Below are 26272 nucleotides of genomic sequence, written 5' to 3'. Positions count from 1 at the left end.
CACAGTACACAACATACATCTCATGGCACGGAACACACAAAATAGGTACAAATATACACAACATGGCTTTTTTGCAGGTCAAAAGTCAGGGGACTAAGAGATAATTAACTTAAACATCATACATATCCTGCATGGCTGAACTGACATGCCAGACAATCCCACAATAACCATGCTCCTGAGTCTCAACCTGTGACTGGAGAGTGCATTACCATACAGCAATACAACCATGCATGCAAACAGGAACACACACAATGCCAGATACAAATCTGATCATCCACTCCACTGACAAATATGTTGGCAGATCAGTTTGAGAAAAATACATAAATTCAAGTCTGGCACTCTATCTCCCCTTCCATTGTAGTGGACCACGGTTACAGTATCCAGCCATGGGTCATGACCCCATGTGTTAATCCACAGACGGATGCCGAGAGGGCATACAATGAAGCCCAAAAAAGGATTGCCCTACAATCGAGGTCCAGGCACCTAGATCTACCTGGTGGAAGACTATTATATGCACAAACCTTTCTGGGCAAAATCATCAATGTGCCCTGGGAGAGAGCATATTGTGCACAATGTCTTCACCTAGGGACCATTCTGCAATCGTCACTGAGACCACATTTTGTAAATAAATCACTTAAACACAGATTTGTCTTGGAGCACTTCTTTTCACCTTCACATACCTTATCAACTCACCCACATCTCTGAAAGCATGACTAGGCCACAACAGTTGGAAAACAAGTAAGAACACACTTAGTAACAACAAACATCTACACATACTGTACAAGTAAATAAATGTGTGTTTGAAATTAATGCATTGCCTGTTTTCGAAATATCCTACATTGCAATACACAAGTGTGTCTGGTTGAAATTTGATAGCACCCACACACAAAAATATATGTGAATACTGCTGTTCAGATGATTGTCCTAGGTAGGATAAGAGTAGTCAGTAGCAACAGGAGGTCAGTGTCTGCTGTGTAACAATTCAATCTCTGGATGTCAAAGTCACAGGTGGCAACTTACAACATACCCCTCAGTGGCACTCACATGTAGGACTAACAGAGTGTTAACTGCCGGAAAAAAAATATCTGACTGTTTTGGTCTGTCTGACTCTATCCAGTTGCCATCGTCCAGTCATGTCAAGCAACCTCAAATCAATCCACAAACCCTTAGCAATCTGCACATGTGTGTAAGGAGACAGACATGTTGAGACATGCATGTTCTACTCATAGCTGTCAGGAGTATGTATACAATCCAAACACAATCATAGTGCATGTGACAATGACTGGTGAATGAAGCTCTGTGTGAGTGCTCATGTCAAACATACAAATGTAGAAGGCAGCTGCGACACTCCTATACAAACATTTGCATTTTAATATGTGGAGGTGACTTAGACACCACACAAGTGCTGTGGCCAGTGTAGAGATAAGTGTGGAGGTCAGCAGTCATGGCACATACTGCCTAGCCTGTAGAAAAAGCAATAGCCTTCTGTAAAGTTCACAAGTATATATACAATGACGTGCATGAAGGATGGGACAGAGAGGCTAAGGAAGATGAGTAACATGGAAAATCTCTGGAAATTGTGCCAACAAAGGAGACCTGGAAGCCTACCTCACACAGTCTGGCTTCAATGCGTATGAATGATCACACATTATCAAATACTCACTGTACCAAATATACTATGGAGACATGCAAGTATAGACATATATCTACACACAATGTGGAGGACAGTAAATATACCAGTCTCATTTCTATTAACTACATCTGTGTGCTTGGCCAGCACAAAAAAAGTGTGACTGATGCAAGTGGCAACTGACACCATCTGTACACTGGGTCTACAGAAATTACCTTGTTCTACTACCTACCAATGATCTAACAATGCATAAGAGGATCAAGTATTACAACATACACATAATCATACTAATTCTGAGAAAATGATATCACAAGTCCAACACAAGCAGCCTTTAAGTCCGTAGCACATAATAGGGCAAAGCTTACACAAACAACTTGTAAGTCCCTAGTACATAATAGGGCAAGGCTGACACCAACAACTTATAAGTCCCCAGTACATAATGGGACAGGGGACTTCAGGTGTGCTGTTGGATATCTTGACCAGAATGTGCACTGCATTGCCGATAAGCCATTTGAGGATGAAAGACCCAATCGCACTAAGGCCCTGATTTATTCTTTTTGACGCAAGCCTGCATTAACGCAGTTTTGCGTCAAAAAGTTTACCGCCGGCTAGCGTCATTCCTGGACGCCAGCCGGGCGTCATATTGAAGGAATGACGCTAGCCGGCGGAAAGGCCCTGTTAGCGTCAAAATAAACAACGCTAACCGGGTGGGGGAGGCGTAGGGGAAACAGGAGGTTGTGCATCAAAGAATGGCGCTAGTTAGGTTAGAGTTAGAAAAATTTTGCTAACCTGACTAGCATCATTTTTTGACGCACAACCCCCATGGACATGACTCCTGTCTTAGTAAGGACAGGAGTCATGCCCCCCTGCCCAATGGCCATGCCCAGGGGACGCATGTCCCCTGGGCATGGCCATTGGGCACAGTGCCATAGGACGGCCAAGATAGGCCCCACTATGGCACTTAAAAAAAAAAAAAATTACCTGGACTTACCTGGGATGGGTCCCCCCATCCTTAGGTGTCCTCCAGGTGTGGGTAGGTGTGGGTGGGGGTGTCCCTAGGGGAAGGGAAGGGCACCTGTGGGCTGCTTCCTTGGTCTCCGATCATGAAAATGAGCCCACAGGTCTCCTAACGCCTGCCCTGACCCAGGCGTTAGCCCTCCTCCTCCTGTACATGTGCAGTAATTGTGCAGTCAAAGTGTATGTGTCACACTACAGTAATTGACACATGTACACCCTTAGTGGGGCAGGCTTGGTGAGGCCTTTAACGTTGTGCATGGACGGATGAAAACAGGCAACATATTGCATGCTGTGTGAGAAAAATATAACTCTTAGTTTGTAGATAGATTGTACTTGTACCTACATGCGGAAATATGTCAAACATTTCTATGAGTACAGTGTTTAGCTACAATGCTGCCCATTTACCCATAAGTGATTGCAAAGTTAGTAGATGATACATCCCTAAACACACCCCACTGTAGTAGGCATTACTGATCATGTATGAATGACAGATTCCAATCACTAACATATCACATGAGTACTAAGCATGACACGTCACAATAAAATATCCATCACTTTGCATGCTTGTGAACTGGCTCTTACACATATTGCATTACAACATGATGTCTGGCTCTAGGTAGATGCCATACCGTGTCACACACATGCACAGTGTCAGCGGATCACATACCAGTCTGAGTCAGCAGCATCCCCAGGTATACTGTTGTCAAAGGTAACATGTGCATGAACATGTTACACACATGGGCCATTTATCACAAGCTGTCTGGTGAAACAAACAGTGGACATGTACAAACTGAATTGTGTAAGACCACAATGAAAGTTTCCTCACATATGTACACTCGCAGTACACACATTGTGCACATGTGGATACATGCATGTGGAAAATTGTATCAAAACCATGTACTCTTTCACTCAATATCACTCCTCCAATGCATCCCACAGACCAACATACATGATATAACACATCTCCCCATTTTGTTGAAAAAACAACGCATGTGTTCATTTTGAGCAAACAGGTTTTCAAAAAATGATGCATCGCACATCTGAATTAAAATTCACACTTTATGCCCTGTCAGCCATCATCAACAACACACGCAGGGCCCTCATGTGTCAAAAATACAACGCATGAGCTCAAAATGTGACACACACACACCCAGGAAGTGATGTAATTGAATGTCCTTCTTGGAGAAATGGGAAATGTACGTTACTTTCACTTTCCCGTTACTGTCTTTTAGTCTGTGGTTGAGAGAGGTATTTTGGTGCTGGTGCAAGGAGTTGTGTTTATTGAGTACTTTTGTGGTGTCTGCTGTTTGTGTTGTGTCCTGAAAGTGTTTTTTTGCTGTGATTACTGTAATTTTGTCATCAATTTTGCTGTGTATTGTTGGGTGTTTGCCTCTGAGGTAGGTAAGTTTGTTGGGGTGGTTGGGGTTAGCTTTTTGTTGGGTTTTATCATTTGTGCCCAGTAGTTTGGTTTCAACATGTCTAGAAAGGGAAGAGCAAAGAAAATGAGTCCAGAGGAACTGGGAGGGTTCATCTGGCTAGTCTGTCACTACGTGCCCAACATGGTGGCCATGGATGGTTGTGTTCTACGGCAATACCAGATGGAGGCATGGAAGGTGCTGGTCTAGTTGTCCAGGATCTCTGATCTACAGCAGGCAGACCACCAACTGAAGCACCAGTGGGCACACCTGATTGCCCATGAACTGGACCTCCTGGATCACCTGTGAGTAGAGGTTGGTAAGTACAGCTCATATGCTGCTTAGCGAAAGTTTGTTTTTGCATTATTGTAGGCTATAGGAGCAACTTTACCAGGTCATGACAAAGGCGAGGATTGCCAGTAGTGTGTCTACCCCAACCCTCATCCATGAGGAGGGCAGCAATGAACCATCAGTCACAAAAGTGGCATAATCCTGTCTTTGTTCACTGTGTTTAGCCAGGTGATTTTGAAGTGGCACAAAGCCAACACACATGTTTCATGCTGCTAGGGTACATGGCTACCAGCCACAACTGTCTATGTTCATCAGAGGCTTAACCACTGTCTAATGTTGCTTAGTCGTGTACATGTAATGGATAGATGACGCATGCGTGTAGCTTATACTTTATGAGTATGCACCGAGTCATGCATGTTCAGAGTGACACAACAATGTGCTAGGCTTATGGGAAATTGTGAGTGGATTGTCCTCTACAGTACGTTACCAATGTAACTGAAACATGTACGTATAATTCAAGTTAATATATGTGCATTTTGCCTGGCATACCAATGGCTGTCAATTAGACATGTTGTAGGGCTTACTTGAATATTCCCACAACTGACTCTCTTAAGTCTAACTGGAAAACATGTGTGATGTGTATTTTTTGTACATGATGTGCATAATACAACATTCACGCTGCTATTTCTCATGTCATATCTTGCTGTTGGACCCGCCCCATACACCCTTGTTGAGGCTGCAAGTTTTGTGGACCCCGATACTACCAGTAAGTGTCATCCTGTATGTATAATGTGTACTACAAGGTTTGAGTGTGTTGTTGTACAATGTGTACATTTGGCATGTCATATTTGCATGTGTGACTATTTAGACACCATTATCCATCCTTGGATGTTGACAGTATGTTAGATGTCATGTAGAGGATGTGGAGTACAACAAAGTGATGCATTAGTGGCATTGTGTTCTGCAAGGGTTTTGTAATTGCAGGAATAGGTTTATATGCGGAACAGACACTGTGAAGAGAGTCAGGACATGTGCCTGAAGTGCTGGATTAGCTACATGTATTAAGGGTACCAATATGTGGGTCACAGTACATTAGTCAGCTCTGTGTGTCACACGCACCACACAGTAACTAAGGGCACGTAATAAATAGGGACCATTTGAATTTGTCACTGAGGGGCTCTTCATTGCACCCAGTGTTTCACTTTTTTACCTATGAAAAGGGTTACACCAGCAATGCAAGTAAACATTTCTGAAATTCAGGACAAAGGTCATCATACCACAAGTGAACACTGATTTTGACTTGCACACATATGTTGTTTACACCCCATACACTATGTTTGATGTGGCAGCATAAAGAATCCATGTTATCCTCATAGCACTTGACATGTGTGTATGACATTAGGAATCTCCATACAACTATCTCATATAGCATGCATTAACTCCGTGCACTTTCAAAAAGTTAAGGTCCTGAGAATGTCCAATGATGTCATGCAAACAGCTCCACACAATGAGCAGTGTCACCCAGTGCTGTTGCTAGATCACTGTGCATATAAGATGTGGGGCATGCATGCACCAACATATGAGATGGTGTAGCTGAATTTGTTTTGCAACCTGAACCTATTTACACATATACAGACATTGGGAAGCATGTTGTCACACATAAAGTTGCATTGCGACTATGCATTTGTCATGGCACAGCTCATCATGTAGTGAGCTGAGTGGAAATTGGAATGGATCCGCATATTTCAGTGTCACATGAGTGAGTAATCCACCCTACATTTGCACATACAATACATGTAGATTCAATTTAGCAGGGTGTCCAAACATCTGTCCTTACCTGATCAAGCACATAGGGGCTTCCTTACAAGGCCATTGTGCTGTCAGTGCATCCCTTTTTATATAGGAAACAGTGAGGCATCAATGGTGCACGGGCCTTGTGGATTAGCACCATAGTTTTTGAGCCCACATATAAGTTGCATGCCTTGTTCTGATGAGTGTGGTGCAGATCTGGGGATTGTAAGTAAATGATGTGGGCAGAGGCACATTCATGAGCTATCCAGCATGATGTGTGTGACCGACCACGGTGATACAATTTGCATATCGGATGAGCAAGATGAATGTTTACCTAGCAATTTGGAGATGTTAAAAGCTTGTGCACTGGTAGTGTGCAACATTGTTTGGCTTTGACACCCCGGACATGAGGAATGTGTAGAAGATGGTTGTGATGCAAATGTGTGATGACCTAGGCCTTCAGGATAGTATTGTGTGTTGTTTAGGCCAATGTATGTCATCTGAAGATACTGTTCTTTTTGCATGCTTGCTCTCTTGCTGCCAAACGCCAATTTCTATAACATGCTCCCTTCTTGTTTCATCAGCCACCATGACTTCAGCACAGAAGCGGGCATTCAATAAAAGGAGGGAATGCTACGGGCACATCCGTGCTGTAGATAAGGCTTACCAGAGAAAGGTGACAGAGACTACTGTGAGAAAGCATTGGGGTCCTGGAGGGCATTTACACATGTAGGCCACCAAAAGAGCCTAAGACTAGTAGCCACACATCAGGGAGCTCCAAGAAGAAGGACAGGAGTGGCACCACAGGTTCCACACCCTCAACCTCTAAAGGCCAAACTGAAGTACCATCATGCCCGAGGCTTGAGGTCCAACCATAGCCAAAAACTTTGAAAAAGAAATGTGCCAGGATATGGCAGATGTCAAATTGAGGCTGGACAAGTTGGAAACAAGGCAGGAGAAGTCCTACATGATATTCTGATACATTAAGACGAAACTTTCAAAACTGTATTATGTTTTTAGCCCTCCTGCTCATCTCACCTTTTCTTCCCCATGTTTTATGGTTGTTTTACTTACATTAGGGGTGTTAGATTGTTAGGCTTAGTTTAGTTAGTTCAGGGAAGGTTAGTTTTAAATCATAGTTTTAAATCTTAGGGGAGTGAGTGTTGGCTTTTTGGTTGTTTTGGGTGTTTTTAGGGGGGTGGGTCATGTTTGGGTATGTGTTATTTACAAAAAAAAACATTTAAAAGATACAAAAATAATGTATATTTGTTTAGTCTATATGTTTAGTTAGTTAATGTTTAGCTCTAATCACTGTTGTAGTTGTTTGCTGATGTCTCTTAGCCCCTTCGCTACCAGGCCTTTTCCCCCTCAGGTGCCAGGCCTTTTTTTAGCTATTTGGGGCAGGGCGCACTTAGGCCCTCATAACGTTTTGTCCTCATAAGCTACCAATGCCAAATTTGTGTCCTTTTTTCCAACATCCTGGGGATTCTAGAGGTACCCAGACTTTGTGGGTTACCCTGAAGGAGACCAAGAAATTAGCCAAAATACATTGAAATCTTATTTTATTTTTTTTAAATGGGGAAAAAGGGCTGCAGAAGAAGGCTTGTGTTTTTTTTCCCTGAAAATGGCATCAAAAAGGGTATGCAGTGCTAAAATCACCAGCTTCTCAGCCTTCAGGAACAGGCAGACTTGAATCAGAAAACCCAATTTTTCCACACAATTTTGGCATTTTACTGGGACATACCCCAGTTTTACAATTATTTGTGCTTTTAGCCTCCTTCCAGTCAGTGACAGAAATGGGTGTGAAACCAATTCTGGATCCCAGAAACCTAAACATTCCTACAGAAAATAACAACTGAAATACAAAAATATTGAAATTGAGGTGAAAAAAACAGCCATTTTTCTCTACGTTTTACTCAGTAACTTTTTCCTGCAATGTCAGATTTTTTAAAGCAATGTACCGATACGTCTGATAGACTCTTCTGGTTGCGGGATATATAGGGCTCGTAGGTTCATCAAGAAACCTAAGTACCCAGAGCCAAAAAATGAGCTGCACCTTGCAGTGGGTTTTCATTCTATAATGGGTATACAGCAATTCATTTGCTGAAATATAAAGAGTGAAAAATGGGTATCAAGAAAACCTTTGTATTTCCAAAATGGGCACAAGATAAGGTGTCGAGGAGTAGTGGTTATTTGCACTTCTCTGAATTCTGGGGTGCCCATAGTGGCATGTGAATTACAGGGCATTTCTCAAATAGAGGTCTTTTTTACACACTGTCTTATATTTGGAAGGAAAAAATTTTGAGAAAGACAAGGGGCAATAACACATGTTTTGCTAGTCTATGTTACCCAAAGTCTCCTGATAAAAATGGTACCTCACTTGTGTGGGTAGGCCTAGCGCCTGTGACAGGAAATGCCCCAAAGCACAACGTGGACACATCACATTTTCCCAAAGAAAACAGAGGTTTTTTTACAAAGTGCCTACCTGTGGATTTTGGCCTCTAGCTCAGCCAGCACCTAGGGAAACCCACCAAACCTGTGCATTGTTGAAAACTACAGACCTAGGATAATCCAGGATGGGGTGACTTGTGGGGCTCTCACCAGGTTCTGTTACCCAGAATCATTTGCAAACCTCAAAATTTGGCAAGCAAAAACACATTTTCCTCACATTTTGGTGACAGAAAGTTCTGTACTCTGAGAGGAGCCACAAATTTCCTTCCACCCAGCATTCCCCAAAGTCTCCCGATAAAAATGATTCCTCACTTGTGTGAGTAGGCCTAGTGCCCGTGACAGGAAATGCCCCAAAACACAATGTGGACACATCACATTTTTCCACAGAAAACAGAGGTGTTTTTTGCAAAGTGCCTACCTGTGGATTTTGCCCTCTACCTCAGCCGGCACCTAGGGAAACCTACCAAACCTGTGCATTTTTGAAAACTAGAGACCTAGGGGATTCCAAGATGGGGTGACTTGTGGGGGTCTCAGCAGGTTCTGTTACCCAGCATCTGTTGCAAACCTCAAAATTTGGCAAAAAAACACTTTTTCCTTTCATTTCAGTGACAGAAAGTTCTGGAATCTCAGAGGAGCCACAAATTTCCTTCCACCCTGCGTTTCTCCAAGTCTCCTGATAACAATAATGCCTCACTTGTGTTCGTAGGCCTCGTGCTCACAACAGGAAATGCCCCAAAACACTATCTGGACACATCAAAATGATCAAATACAAAACTGCCTGTTTTTGCGGGGGGGCACCTGCATTTATGGTCCTGGGCTCAGCAGTTATCGAGGGAAACCTACCAAACCCAGACATTTCTGAAAACTAGACACCAGAGGGAGTCCAGGGAGGTGTGACTTGCGTGGATCCCCCAATGTTTTCTTACCCAGAATCCTCAGCAAACCTCAAATTTAGCCAAAAAATCACATTTTCCCACATTTCTATGTAGGATCACCGCAGCGGAACAATTTCCTACCATCCAACGTTCCCCTCAGTCTCCTGGTAAAAATGATACCTCACTTGTGTAGGTGGGCCAAGTGCTTGTAATAGGGAAGAGCCAAAACATGTCGAAATTGAGGGGGAACCAAAGTGGGTCCAAAAGAGCAGTTTGAAAAAAAAAAAATGTAGGCTGACAAGTGCAGCAGAATTTTTATCGGTATAGATGAGACAATGCTGGGTGGTAGGAATTTTGTGGATTCCTGCAGATTCCGGAAGGTTCCATCACAAAAATGTGTGCTTTCCAGCAAAGTTGCAGGTTTGCAGGGGCATTGTGGGTAAGGAAATGGTCCGGGGTGCATTTGAAGCACACCACTCTGGAATTAATTAGCTTTCAGATGTGTCTCGGTCTTGTGGATTTTTCTACATGGCAGCGTCCAAAAGTAAAAAAAAAGGGCAGCCCTCACCATTCTAAGTGGGACGAATTTGAGAGTTACCAAGCTCTCATGGCCCAAATGTAAAACAAAAACGAAAAATAATCAAATGTCATCTTGCTTGCCATGGGATAAGATCTATTAGTGTGCGGGGGAGAGCTGAAAAACTGTTAGCCCCTTTAGTTTGGGTGGGGGCATAACCAGGCCCATACTGGTTGGTAGCCACCACCCCACTATTTTCTTTTATTTTTGTATTCCCTGGCATCTAGTAGACTTTCTGTTCCCCCGGGGTGTGGATCAGGGTAATTGCCAAATCTGCCCACTGGTGGGCAGAACAACTTTGGCCCCATTTATTTGGGGTGGGGGTATGGCCATACCCCCAACCTCTATTTTGAAAAACAAAATCTTCCCTGGTGTCTGGTGGGCTTTCTGCCCCCCTTGGGGGGAGATGGGCCTTCCAAACATAGGCCAATCTGCCCCCAAGGGGGGCAGTTATGGCCAACATTAATGTGCCCCCATGGGGAGTGACCCTTGCCCAAGGGGCTGCCCCCCCCAAACAAAACACACACATATACACACCAATCCATGGTGTCTAGAAGTTTTCTGCCCCCTTTGGGGGCAGATTGGCCTAACACAAATAGGCCGATCTGCCCCCAAGGGGGGCAGAAATGTCCTGAATACAATTTGCCCCCCAGGGGAGCGACCCTTGTCTAAAGGTCCGCTCCCCATACATAAAAACATAAAGTAAATAAATATATATATATATCCCTGGTGTCTAGAGGTTTCTGCCCCCCCCCCGGGGGCAGATCTGCCTAATTATATTAGGCCGATCTGCCTCCAGGGGGGGCAGAAAAGGCCTGAAAATATTTTGCCCCCCTGGGGAGTGGCGCTTGCCAAAGGGGCCGCTCCCCTTATACGTTAGTATGAACAAAATACAAATTCCCTGGTGTCCTGTGGTTTCTGCCCCCCCGGGGGCAGATCGGCCTAATTATATTAGGACGATCTGCCCACGGGGAGGGCAGAAATGGCCTAAAATTAATTTGGCCCCCCGGGAGCTACACTTTCCTAAGATATTGCTCCTCACACATAAAAAAATAAAATAAAAAAATATATATATACCCCCGGTGTCTAGTGGTTTTCTCCCCCCCTTGGGGGCAGATCAGCCTAATTATATTAGTCCGATCTGCCCCTAGAGGGTCAGAAATGGCCTAAAAATAATTTGGCTCCCTGGGTAGCGGCCCTTGCTCAAGCGGCCACTCCCCTTATGAGCAAGTGTGAGTAAAATAAATAATCCCTGGTGTCTAGTGGTTTCTGCCCCCTTGGGGGCAGAAATGTCCTAAAAATAATTTAACCGTGTGCCTGGACGAGACCAGCTTGCCCCCGGCATGGGATGGGATAAGCGGAGTAGGGGGTTGTGCTTTCCTGCATACCAACACTCATCCTTGCTACATAGGTCTCCTTGCAGCTTGGGTGCAAGCTTAACTGCATTTCAGGGCTGATTGTTGTTGTGCATGGGGGAGACCTTTCTGTTTGAACACATACAGAAGAGGTGGTTGTTCCTTACAATGGGCGGTGCATGATGCACAGCACATGACTCAAGGTGAGGAGGATGATGCATGTGGACAGCTCACTCCCTTCCATCACTCTTACGACACACGTGGGTGTGGCATAAGGACCTTTACATTTTCAGACTAGTTGATGTATGGATGCATCAGCTTGCGACACCACTTCAGGAGTGTCCTTGTAGTAGTGCTACAAAGGACTGACTTTGTTGGCCAAGCTTTTGCATCTTCCAATGTGTTCCAATCATCAACAGTCATTGTAAGTGTCAGGCAGCATTCCTTTCAGTTGATGTTGCAGGATGTGTTCCTTCCTGCGCATTTGAACCAGCAAAAGGGACACCCCTACACCATGCTGATTTTGTGGCAGTGTTGGTGTTGGGCATGATATATTTGGCCCATCACCAAGAGTAGTTCAGGGATGCATTGCATGTCAGTGACTACTACACATCCCTACTCATTTGAAATGATGCAGCTAGCACAACACAGTAAGCTGGGCTGTTTCACTGCACAACATCATTTGATCATGGGTACATATGTGCCACATTTTACAGACACTGGCGTCATGGTGCTCCACCAGTTAATATTTGTTATATTCCGCTCCAGTGGTACTGTAAAGTAGCTCTTGTTTACCATGCCAGGAAAGGCACCCTGCATGCCTATTCATGGCCTGGTAATTATGTGCCCCTTTCACACCTGACACTGCATGGAGCTGGCATCCCATGTGAATTTCTGGGGTAGTCCCATGTAACACTTGTGTAGCCCACCCAGCTCCTCGAAGTTTCCAGATTTGTAAAAATTTTATTTGCTAAAGTTTAGTCCAATGATTCAAGGGTGGAGTAGGAGTGACAAGGGTGTGTCCAAGACCGTGGTATGTCCCGTGAATTTTGTTGTTCAGTGTGTGTTGCATTGTGCATCAATCATAGGGTACAATTTGCACAATATTGGTGGATTGCTCCCAATGCAATACTTTTCTTGCCTCCACTCCTTGTCCTAACTTATTACACTGTGGTAGCACCATATTTCCAATATGGTGCACCATGATGCCCATTTGCGCAGTGGCCTCATGTGTTATAGTACTATTGTGTTCCTTTACTGCATTAGAACCTTAAATTGTGTCACTAGTGCAGCAAAGCACAGGGTGGACTATAGATTCCAATGGGTCAGTCTCTTGAAAGTCTGCCTTTGGCAGGCTTCACATATGTGTTCATAGATCGCACAGTTAAATTTTTCTGATTTAACTATCCTTTTTATTTCAGCCCTCCCTGCGTAGGTACTTCCCCCTTGCATACATCATAATTGGCACAGTCATACTATGGGACAAGTATTTATGGAGTGATGGTATACATGCATTGTACAACTTTGTCGATATGTTAAAAGGGGAATAGACACCATGAGGCCACATTAGCATCATTCACACTGATGATATTGTTGCGCTGAGGCCTTTAAGATATGGGCCCTCATGAGGTAGTGAGGTCACTTGTAGCTGGTGTTCCTCAGGAAGGTGTCACTTATTGCAGAACACCAAACATCCCCAGTACACAGTCACCCTTGCAGCATGGGGACATGGCAGCTACTTATACAGCTGCACTGATGGTAATCACAGACATGCCTCGTATGTGGTGTATAATAACATTTTTGGGCATTCCCAATGGTGCTGGGGGTGATATGTAAGTTGTTGCTGAACACCCCAGTACAACAAACATTGTTCATGTTGGTCCATGAGGATTACACATGGGCAGTTGTTACAATTGCCAAAGTGAGCTGAGTGATGTGCGGGTTTGGGGAAAGGTCTCTGCATTTGGGTGGGAGGTGTGTGCCCATTACAAGTGTTTGGCCATTACTGTACCTTCATGCAGCTCTTTAGTATGTATACAGTGGTCCTATGTGCCTGCCCCTTCTGCCATTTGTTGGTCAATAGATTGTTCCCCCCTGCATGAACTAACCGTGCATTTGTGGTAGTTCTTGAAACACTGCACTGTCCTGTCCCTGGACTCCAGTGACCAACTACTCCAAGATGACTGCTGCTAACATCTCCACAAGCTCATCCAGCATGCCCCAAAGTTTTCAGCAACTTTTTGAATTTTAGTAGATTCAAAGTGAAGCTAAAAGGGCAGCATATTCCATCTACCTACAGCTGTAGTAAAACTCTGTCATCTACATATTTTAAGTTTTTTTTTTAGACCAAAAGAAGTTAAATACTTGTGAACATTCATGCTCAGAAATAAAGATTCTACTGAAAACTTTGCTGCAGTTTTGACCTAATGGGGAAATAAATCACTTTTCTAACTAAACAAAGTGATTTTCTAAAAATGCACTCCATATACAGTATCCAATCTATAGAGGCTAAACAGGTGTGATATAATTCCTATGGTTGATCTCACATACTAATCTGGATGCACAATTAAGAATCTGATGTAATTTACAGATTAGAAAGAAGGCAAACCAAGGCATTTGGTGCTACAGTAATCTGAGTGTGAGGTTTTAAAACATTCAAATTTGAATCTTTTCAGCAGGGCAAAAAAGATAAAGCACACAACTCAGGTTGTCTTGATGAAAAAGTCAACATTTCACAACCTTTGATACCTGGTCTGCTAGTTATATTTTATTCCAAATTCGTCACCACTTTCACTGAGAGTGGAACTAGTTAGTGAAAGGTTTCAAAACTCTGGGGGTTTGGGTGAGCACAACAACTTGGTCCTGCTTCCATTAAGGGTGAGAGAATTTCTACTTATCCAGCACTCCACATTCAAGAGGCAGGTGTGCAATTTAGCCAAAACAGTCAAGGGATTACTTTCAAGTTTGCCAGTGATCTGAATAAATTTGGTTGCAATGTATGTTTATGACCAAATTTATTTTTGTGACTAGACCCCAGCTTTGCTACCCATCAATTCCTACATCTGCCCCCTAGGTTGTTAAACCAGGGATCACCCAGCAAAATTATTGTGAGGACATAGATGGCCAGAGTAAAAATGTACTTCATGAAGCAGGCCTGAGCCATTGGACATCTAGCTTATCATTCTACCAAGAGTACTGTCTGAATATCAGGGAACTGGGACGGACATTTCTTTCATAAACAAAAATATTATAGATGTACCATTAGGTTACACAACCTACACCAAGGAAAATTAGTACATTTTGCAAATAGAGTAACATTTTCTGGACCTGCTGTAATGTTCAGACTTATCCCTTGATTTTATGCAATTGTGGAGACTATGCTGCAATTTAAAGGTGGTATTAGGAATTGTTCCTTAAAAATCTGCATACCAAGTACTCAGTCTGTAATGTAAAATTGGCCTTTGTAACCTTATTGACTCACTGGGTAGCTCAGCCGAGCTATCAAATCTGTCACAAATTGATGTGAAGGTTGAGAATAGGTACAATATAAGATAGTTATCACAGTTGAATAAACATGTAAGGCATCATTTAGAATTGGGTGGTGGCACCACATCTGATAAAAGTGACATATCTTCCATCCACCCAACCTCACATGCCTTTGCCACACATAGATGTGGGAAAGTATGTTTCTGATGATGGAATTACAGCAAGCTCAGATGCCAGAAGTAGCAAAACAATGGGCAGCTGATATGTGTCTGAAAGTCCCACCCAATGTAGAGGGGGACTTCAAATGGCATGATAACCATTTTTTTCCTATTAGTGGCTACAGTGCACAACATGGTGGTACTGGACATGGACATATAAGCAATGACTCCCTTGAGCTGGGATAGAGATCTACTTTTTGATGGAAGGAGGCTCCAAGTTATATGCTCAGACCTTGGTAGTTGGGAAGTAGCCAACTTTGCCAGTGTCAGAGCTTCAATGGTCAAACCTTCAACCAATCAGGCCTGGGCAGAATGTCCTTCCTCAAAGAGGATGCTCAGAAAGGCTGTCACTTCCCTGTTCCTTGAATGGACTGAAGGGTGTGGTCCTTGCATGGCATATGGCAGGTACACTTTTCATAGGTCTGCACTGACGTATTCCATTCAAACAGATCTGAAAGAAAAGGAGCAAGAAAATAGATGATGAAGAGCTGGGATCGACTGTCTCTGTTACTTGGTGGTAAACACCAGCCATCTTTCAGTCTCCATTTATCCAAAGATATATGATCACCTAAGGGTAATTCTAACAACAGGTTCAACAAAGATAATCGCAAGTCTTTCCACTGTCCTCACTCCATAATTCATGACCACTATTGCAAACATAATCCTGATAAAGGTGGATAATGTCAATCAATAACAACACTAACAGTTGGTAGCAGCTGATTATGCTAGTAGGGCATAGGGGGTCGTTCTGACCGTCGCGAATGACGGAAGCACCGCCAACAGGCTGGCGGTGCTTCCATGCCCAATCTGACCGCTGCAGTAAAGCTGCGGTCAGAAAACCGGGACCGGTTTACCCCCGGCTGGGCGAATCCGCCATGGCAGCGCTGCAAGCAGCACTGCCATGGGAATTCTGACCCCCTTCCCGCCAGCCTGTTTCTGGCGGTTGTCACCGCCAGGAAGAGGCTGGCGGGAACGGGTGTCGGGGGCCCCTGGGGGCCCCTGCACTGCCCATGCCACTGGCATGGGCAGTGCAGGGGCCCCCTAACAGGGCCCCGGCCGACCTAGCAGACAGTAAAAAGCGCGACGGGTGCAACTGCACCCGTCGCACGGCCGCAACACCGCCGGCCCAACACCGCCGCAACACCGCCGGCTCCATTCGGAGCCGGCTTCTGTGTTGCAGCCCTCCTTCCCGCTGGTCCGGCGGGCGCTAACATAGTTAGCGCCCGCCGGCCCAGCGGGAATGTCAGAATGCCGGCAGCGGTCTTCTGACCGTGTAGCGGCCAAATGGCGGTTCCCGCCTGGCGGGCGGCAACCGCCGCCCGCCAGAGTCGGAATGACCACCACAGACCTTTAATCTTCAACCCTTGAGGCAAACCACCTGATTACTTTTCTTATTAAATCCACTTATTATGCCATGTTTGGGTCCTTGGTTCTCCTGACTGAAAGTTGGATGAAAAAGGGTGCTTGGGTACACGCTTGGGTAAACCTGGGTTGATTCGCTCTAGATATATATATCTGATAAAGTGGCAGAATGATCCATATGGTTCAGCAGAAGTCATTCTGCTTTTTCCTCATCTCTGACAGCCTTCCTATGCTGCCCCTCTCTTACTTACCCTTTCTGAAGCATGTTTTGTAGAGTCAAATACAATTCTGCGGCTTGCCTCACCATCCACGATCTAGGAGAGCACTAACAATCCTTTGCTTCACTGTATATGGGATAAGTCAGTTCCAGTAGGCCAGCGGATGGCCTGGTAACAGTAACGTCTAAACAAAACAGTAGCATAAAGAGAGGGCTAAGGCTGCGCATTAATACAAAAATATGGGCTACATGTCCAACCACCACTTCCTGTGCTCTGTGCCCACCTAATTGACCAAAAATGTTGTCTGGAAATAACCTGCAAATTGAGTGCTGGCTAACTTGTGGTTCATTGCCACGCCATTGTTTCACACCTGAATAGAATCACTTTGTCTGTATTGGTTATTCCCCCCATTTAATTGGTGCTAACTCTGAATTTGAGTGGATAACTGGATGAATCTACCAGGACTGGATGTTAGCTGACCTCTGAACATATTTAGTGTTCACCTTTTGCTTGACGACAACTCTGCTCTCCACATATGAAGAAATCTCTATTGTGTGGTATCTTCAAATGACATACCAGCAAGCACGATCCGAGGCGGTATCTCCAAAGGTGATACAATTCAGTGCAATCTGACACAATTGCAAGTTTGGCCGGGAGCAGTAATGTAACCCATAAAAACAACTGTTTTTTTGCATGCACTTTTTTTTATCTTTCCACCTGCTAAAAAGCCAGAAGAAAAGGGCTAAAAAATGTGGACTTTCATGCTGTAGTGGACTAAGTAATTTAATGTCCCAAATGTTATTCCCTATTCCAGGTCAGGAAACTTGTGAGTACTGGTAAGTAGGGTGAGGGTATAGGTTGGATTAGTTAACCCCAGGTCAACTACCTCTCCCTCCGTGGTGTAAAGTTTGATTGTTTCCAAGTGTTCTCCACTGCTCTTACTGATTTTCTTTATTCAAAAAGCACTGTTGTGGGCCATGATGGAGAGGGTTTTCATTTTCCTTTGTAATTTCAAGAATAGCTATGCTGTTGAGAAGTTCAAACATTCAATACATTTGGAGGTGGATGCATTGACATCATCATTAAACAAATAGGGAAGGGGTTGTTAGCAGCCCATGGGACAAAATTGTTCAGATCAAGATTTGTAAAATCAGAATAACTCTTTTAAATTGCCCACAAGTTCTGTATTGTACAAAAAGCAGCAAGAACCAGGAAATGGTCTGACAAAACTATGGATATTGATTCCTCATAGGTAAACAAGCATTTTTTTGTACTATGAAGGGGCATCGTTCCAGACACTGGATGTATAGCATGAGACAGCTTGTCTTGTGATCTTTGTCTCTTGCACCTCTTCACTTCAAATCAGGTGATTTTATGGCTTAGCCTCTTGAGATGGCCATTTAACCGGAAGCTAAAGCAGGGTATAGAGAAGAACACCAGTGAAGTTCTCCAAAAAATGTTAGCGCTATGGTTATACTTTCTTAGCGCTTAGATAACCTAAGAAGAGGTATGCAGAACTCTCACCTATAACGCAGATGAGGAGTCAGATGTGTGCAGGTAGGCTATTCAAAAACTCACAAGAGTAGAGGTTTATCCTTCTTCGGGGGAGGACATGGGGGAGAGCTATCAATCTATGTTTGATTGTTTCTGAAGGCAAGGAAAGTAACAGTCAGCATGAGTCATTTCTCTGTGGGAAAGGTAAATTACTTGGTTTGACATTATCTGGCATAATGTTGGGAGGGAGAGCTAAATCAGTGCTTACAATACAACTTAGAGTAGTTGCTAGTTCATCCCCCTACTCATGCATTATTGTAGTGTATGCACTGCTGTCTTCAACAGACAGATGAAGCTATCCTTGGGTAGCACTCAAAAACAGAGCCCTCTGCAAGGCTGACTAGAGCAGACCCATCTGTGGATATTTAATACCTAGATGATATTCCGAACTTTGGCAGAGCGGGAGTGGAGGACAGGGTACAAGAATAGGGCACACAAGAGCAAAGCAAGTCCGGGTGTGTGTGTCTGCACCATCATGCACTTCATCCCCACTACCACATATGGATGGGCCAAACTAAGTTATATATTTCACTACAATTACCACCAACTGAGCATGGCAGAAAAGGTTGGGAAATCAAAACAGCAAACAAAGGAATGCAAGCGAATAGAAATTCTAACCTAGAGGGTAGGCCATTGTATCCTAATGGAGACAAAAAACAGGTTAGTCTTCAAAGGGATCATATTATTTGGTAAAGGAAGAAGAATATCTTTTAGTAAGGGAAGAAGTGTTACAAAGACTAGGTGGAAAAAACAGTCTTTCTTTCCAGGCATGAAATAAAGGTTTTAGTCTGTCTTAGGATGAGGGCTCACCTTGCGCACATAAAGAATGGAATGAGGACGATGAACAAGGAGGTAATGCCAGTCAGAAAGGTGAAAGTCTTAGCTGCCCTGGGGCTGACGGAAAAATAACACTGTTGTAACTGTGACCCATAGTGACCATGAATGAGATTGGTCCATAGCTATCATATGAATAATTCACAGTGTCTTTCAAAAAAGTTCACATGACACATTTTCGTCCCTTTTCTGGGAAAAAAGTAACATATCAGCAGGGTCACTGGAATTATGTGATACTGGTCATCTTTCTGCTGCTTAGTGCTTAATTTATGTGTTAGACTGGTAATGAGGTGAAATCATTGCCCAAACAGTGTTAACGTGTATAAATGTCAAAATACTATCATAAAATGTGCCACATTACGATGCACAATTTGCCTTTTGTTGTTGCACAATTTTCTCAACACTGCCATTTAATTTGGCCCTACTCTGTGTGGCTCTGCATATTAATGAGGACTTTATCATTTGCTACTTCATGCTGCATAAGGACAGCATGCTGTCATGTTTAACAGCATCAATTATTCCATCTGGAATTTTCCTTTCGCAAAAGGCACACTGCAACTCCCTTTCCAGTGATGCACACTTTTTTAGGTCGAGACAAATACACACTGCGTGTGGTCCCTTTTGCAAGGTATATTGTGCAAGGTATATTGTGGCTTACCAAGAAAATGGAGGGCCTTAGAGCCCATCGATTGCTCATCATTGGTTGGCTTCCTTGTCAGTCTCAATTGCCTACTTCTTATTGGTGTTCCAGTTTGTCAATCTTGTGTTTGTCCTTCTCACTGAGCATCCCCTCTTTGTAGCCTCTTTGAATGTCTGGCAAAGCCGGTTCTATTGCTAGCTTTCCAAGCAGTACTTTTTTGTGAAGCACTCCATTAGAGAGCATGTGTTTTCGAGCTGTCTTCCTCTTGTATGTGTTTCTCCCTGCACTCCGTGTTGGTCTCTGTTGCCAGACTCTCTTCACTGCCTTCCTCTCTCGCGCTTGCTTGTGTGCTTCTCCCCATTACTTCTCTTCACCCGTGCCCTCTATGTTGCTTCCACCCCCCACCCAACCTCTCATTTGATTTTGAGTCCACCCCAGTAGTCACCTACCTGTTGCTTTCATGGCCCCTCCTGTGTTGTTTCAGTAGACCCCTGTCAAAAATCCATGGTTGCTTCACCAGTCGCCCCACCAACCTATACTATGTTTCTTCACCTTTTCGCCACATCTTCCCTGCGTTGCTAACACTCCCCCAACACCTGCCCCAATATTGCCTCGCCTTTCACCCCCACCTCCCCTGTGTTGCTTCACTGTTCCTCCCACCCTCCCTCATTTGCTTTTGCTCCCTTGCCCACCCCTTTAAAACAATGCTTTTGTACATGTCATTTTCTTTTTAGTTACTGATTCAACTCAGATTGGTAATTAAAATGAACCAACAAACAAAAAGCACACAGGTTATTTTGTAGGTGCATGTATGTGTTGTTCTTGCGTCTGCAAAATAACAAGGGCGGCTTTTATTTTTTACTTTAGTGCGCTGCACAGCATCAGAATTGCAACACCTGGTAAAACTGATAGGTCACAAAGGAGAAACTTATTTGCTTTGCCAGTGCTTGTTCCTTTTTTCAGAGTAATATAGTAGAAAACAGACATATTGCCATCGGCATAGATTAAGGCAAGCGCCCATTAATAGTGTATGTTAGCAGATGTTCTTAACGTCAATAATTATAGTTCTCGCTCTCTGCTAGCCATTCCGAAGGCCTCAAAATTTTAATTAGAGACAAACCGTTTAGCGTATTATTGATTTTTGCAGTCAGGTTTTCCCTGAAATACCTCAATAACGCCTGGTGTGTAATCTCTTGATTCTTGATCAGGCAACGAGAATTCACTTACCTGCAAATCTAGAAAAAATTGGCTGCTACGTAAAACGTTCTCAGTTTAAAGAGAATGAAACTTCAGGCTTCATTAATTACTGATAGCATGAACCTTGCAACATACGCGGCTATTAATTGAATCTGTTGTGGTAAAATAAACATCTCTTTATAATAACAAAGATTCTTTCTTTTCCTGCTTTACACCCTTCTTAACAGCTGTCCTTGCTTCTGTGCTGGTGTCTCCTCCACAGAAGCTCCATCTGCTATCATGGATCCATAGTTGTTTTATCCAGGAACAAAGAAGAAATGCAAAATAAAAATCTGTTCCACTCCTTCTAAAGCTCTTTGTATTTAGAGATGTTGCAGTCTATACACATTTATTCACATTTTCTTTTCATCTTTAAAAAGAACCACATTCCCTTTTGAAAGAGATGGCAGTAATAGGCTCGGGACTACATTACAATTTAATGATAGGAGGAGATCCCTACAGGTAACTTTTGGTTTCTGTCAATGTTTAAGATCTTAACTCTTTCCTTCCCCTCATACCCTCCCCCTTATTTACTAGAGAAGTATATATGTGGTAGGCCTTGGTGAGCTGAATCTCCGAAGTTCCTAAAATTTGAAAAACAAGGCTGATGCACTGATTTATGTTGTTGGTGCTTTCAGTTGCGGCTCGCGCTAACTAAAATGGGTGGGGTGGTGCACGTGTGCAGGAGGGGAATTAAATTAAATCAAAATAATTAAATTAAAAAAAAATACCTACCTCCCCTCCACGCTGCTCCTCTGCCACCTCCTGTCTTACTGCAGGCAGGCACAGGCTCCCAGCCTGCCCTGCGCCAATCCTGGTGCTGCCTAGAACAGCGTTAGGAAACAGACTCAGAGCCTGTGCAGGTTCTCTCCAGCCCAGCAGGGATCCCACTACGCATGTGTGTTTGGCTGGCCCGAGGCGGCTGGCCAAACACACATACGCTCTGAGGGGGAGTGCTGAGCACTTCCCCTCATTGCTCATCACCCCCATGGCCCCAACCCTTTTCCCAAAAAACAATCGTAAACACAGTTTTTTTAAATGTTTTTTGGGAAAAGGTTTGCAGCTGCCGCTGCTGGCTGGGATGGGCAATGCTCCTCCGCCCTTATGGAGGAGCCACCCCTGGGTGCTTTAACTATGATTATCTTCTGGAGTCTGAGATGGGCAACCGTGAGTGCACAATCAGGCCACACACAGGTCCAAAATATTTGTAAAGTGCACTAACACTGGTTGTGAAGGTGCTGGCTCATCCTTTAGAGAAAGGAAGTTTTTTAAAATAATTTTTGAAAGCTGGCAGCTCTTTCATGAGATGTAGGACCGAGGAAAATGTGTTTCAACTTCAGGGACTTATAGAGCTAAAAGACTTTCAACAAGAAGGCTTTCCTAAGAAGAGGAGCTGTGAGCAGTTCAGTTTCGGAAGATGTGTGACGCTGTCTCTGGATGTACCACGCGGTCAAACTTGGCAAATCTTAAAGGCAGTAGGAATCTGCTTTGTTACAGGAAGCTGTAAGGGCCTACAATTTCTTTTGCATATAAACACGTACATCCCCTATTTTTGGTCCAGTGCTTAGATTTCTCCAGCATGGTGGTGTGCCAGATCAAAATGATGGAGCCAATTAAAGCTGGTTACTAGTCTTCGAAGATAGAAGGGAGTAGCAACATGAATGGTATGAATTATTAAAGTGGTTTATTAGTTAACTCTTGCTAATATGACCAGCCAACGAAATGGTAAAATATGGCTAAGGTCAGCTCTAGTTTCATGATAATTCCTGTTGCTTCATTGCATATTTACTGCAGCCAATTGCTCAACGTTTGAGGTCAGTCAATACAGAAGCATTGCAATGATAGGGGACATAATATTTCCCTTCTGAGTTTGGGGGCATTGTTAACCTTTCATGCTTCGTCATTTTTTCAGGATTCTTTGCCCAACTTTCAATGCAGAACAAGGGCTAAAGAGAAACAGGTTACTATTGGTGGAAAGGCTCGCTGTCTAGACTATGCTTTGTATGTGGCACAACAGCATAAGAAATAGGGGCAGAACCCTATCACTTGCATAGCTGAAGAAATATATAGGGACTCCGCAAAACAGATATCAGGGAGGAACGGGGCACCACAATGCACACTCAAAACAAATTAAATAGAGCTTTTTACAGCTATTATGATAAGTTATATTGAAGGAATGACCTCCAAACCCTCTCCTCAATAACAGTTTCTGGGAGCAGTGACTCTTTCTCAGGTGACCTCGGTGGCTATGGAAGAAATGGATTATAGGAAAATAATCCAGATAATAAGGGAGGTATCACCCTAAATTTGGCAACTCGTAAAATGTCTGGCTCAGATGGAGCCCTGACAAAGCTTTATAGCATTTAGGTTGTCAATGTTGCCCTGAGAAACACAGCAACATATGTAGCACAGAACGAGATGGGCTACTTACTCTCAGATACTTGCAAGGCTCTGCTTATTATCATACCTATACCTGGAAGGGATCGCCTAGAGATAGCCTCATACAGAACTCTCTCTATTTTGAACACTGACTACAAAAGCCTGGGAAAGGTATTGGCCTAGAGCCTTCAACCTCAACTACCCTAATTTGTCCACATGGACCAGAATAGTTTTTTTTCTTTTTAATTTGTATGGACTGGGACACTTTTCTTAATAACGGTAGATTGTTCCAGGTGCTCGAGGAGGCACTGTCTGAGTGGCCATTCTCTGCTTTCTTGGCTTTCGATCTTGAGAAAGCCTTCAACACTCTAGACTACCCTTCTCTATTTCAAGTGCTTAAACAATCTAGCATTCGGATGAATATGATCGAATGGATCACGTTGTTTTACACTCGGTCAATGTCTCAGGTGAGCCCTTCTAAATGTACCTCCACTCATGGGCGTCACTTTACCAAAATGCCAGGGATAGCGGAAGTGACATCGCACGCGTTTAACCTTTAGTTTGACTCATACACACATGATTACAAATCCACACAAATCCACACTCTCTTGCATAAACACACTCTCACCCACAAGCACGCGTACAACTTACCTTAGCTGCCAGATAGTGTCATATTCCAACTAACTGTACTGCTTATTTATTACACTGAGAGTGAATAATATTATTCACTATTTGTGTAATAAAAAAAAATTAACAAATACAGGAAAGGGGCTCCTCAAGCGACGTTCATTATGGCGAGCTGCCCTTGTGTTCTAGGCACCAAATGTTGCCACCTCTGAGGCTTGGGGTCGCAAGGACAGTGCCAGGGGTTGCAAGGGGCAAGGCAGGGGTTGCACCTGCGACCCATGGAGACGCCTAAATTATGTCCATGCCTCTACTTCATAAAGGGTAAACTGCGATTTGAGCTATGGTTTTCCACTGACCCTCCTATTGTTTGCGCTAGCAAAGGAAACTTTTGCTTCCTGGCAGATGATGGAGGGGTCAACATTTGGGGATCCCGTTGAAGGCAGGTGCATTTGATTAGACTCTATACGAACACCATGTTATATATCTGAGATGTGGAGGCAGACCTGAATCCAATTGCTGGGGACTTGCATACATTTGCAAATATGAGTAGTCTGTGTGTTAAATGGGCAAAGACTTGCATATTTCCCTCAGGCTGGGTTTGGTCAGCTGTCAGCATCTGGGGGGAGCGAGAGGGTGGCAAAGATAAATTGGAAACTAATACCTGACAGTACTTGAGTTCAAATGGGTAGCACTCAGATTTGGATCTCCTAGATGGACATATAGGGTCCACCATAACATAACATAACATAACATATCAAGTTCCTTTCTGGAAAGCACTACCACTGTCAGTCAGTCTGCAGAATGCATTGATAAAAGTAACAATTCTTCCAAGTCCTCTAATGTTTTCAAGATGTGTTTTGGGGAAACTAATTTGGGGTACAGGCAGCCTCAGGGTTGCACCAGCAAAGATGGGGCTACCAGTGACACAGAGAGGACTAGTAGTGTCAGATTTAGAATTATGTTGCTTGACAGGAATAGGCCTCATGGTTCCTGAATAGAAGACATTTTACTGAGATGGTCACCATAGAGTCTTCAAAGAACGAAGATCTGCTTAATAATTAATTCATACCTATGATCTGAGAGCAGTGATGGTGCTAGCAAGCCTTGTCCGTAGTAAGTAAACTTACAAGGGGACGCGTATAGGCCGATGAACCTTTTGATTAGCATGAAGTATCCTAGCTATGTAGTAACTCATGTTCATGAATAATTAATATACAAATCAATAACCACTAAGAAGAACATGAATCATTAGTCAATAATTAGTCCATGGGGAACCGGATCAAGACTGATTTGCATATGGCTGGGTCCAAACTGGAATGGCATGGGCAGCAAAAAAACAATGGATTAAACCCAGTTCTGTGACTGGGGGTGAGTGTTTGCATTGTCAGCACTCCGTCCATCATCCTTTTGTGTTGCTAATGTCACCCTAAGTGGGAAGGGTATGCCCAGACATGGGTCCCGTGCTTCCCATGCCACTGGATTCAAGCTAGCCTGGCTGATGAGGGGTGAAACTCTGAAACCGATCCCAGGATGCTTATTTCCAGTCCAGGGAAGACCTGGCCTGGCAGTTCAGGCTGGACTGTTCCCATGGGGAACAGGGTCAAGACTGATTTGCATATGGCTGGGTCCAAACTGGAATGGCATGGGCAGCAAAAAAACAATGGATTAAACCCAGATCTGTGACTGGGGGTGAGTGTTTGCATTGTCAGCATTCCGTCCATCATCTTTTTGTGTTGCTAATGGCACCCTAAGTGGGAAGGGTATGCCCAGACGTGGGTCCCGTGCTTCCCATGCCACTGGATTCAATCTAGCCTGGCTGATGAGGGGTGAAACTCCAAAACCGGTCCCAGGATGCTTGTTTCCAGTCCAGGGAAGACCTGGCCTGGCAGTTCGGGCTGGACTGTTCTCATGGGGAACAGGGTCAAGACTGATTTGCATATGGCTGGGTTCAGCCTGGAATGGCATGGGCAGCAAAAAAACAATGGATTAAACCCAGATCTGTGACTGGGGGTGAGTGTTTGCATTGTCAGCACTCCGTCCATCATTCTTTTGTGTTGCAAATGTCACCCTAAGTGGGAAGGGTATGCCCAGACGTGGGTCCTGTGCTTCCCATACCACTGGATTGAAGCTAGCCTGGCTGATGAGGGGTGAAACTCCGAAACCGGTCCCAGGATGCTTGTTTCCAGTCCAGGGAAGACCTGGCCTGGCAGTTCGGGCTGGACTGTTCTCATGGGGAACAGGGTCAAGACTGATTTGCATATGGCTGGGTCCAAACTGGAATGGCATGGGCAGCAAAAAAAATGATGGATTAAACCC

This window comes from Pleurodeles waltl, chromosome 9 (genome assembly GCF_031143425.1).
Source record: "Pleurodeles waltl isolate 20211129_DDA chromosome 9, aPleWal1.hap1.20221129, whole genome shotgun sequence".
Lineage (NCBI taxonomy): Eukaryota > Metazoa > Chordata > Amphibia > Caudata > Salamandridae > Pleurodeles > Pleurodeles waltl.
Note: the sequence above shows the minus strand (reverse complement) of the source record.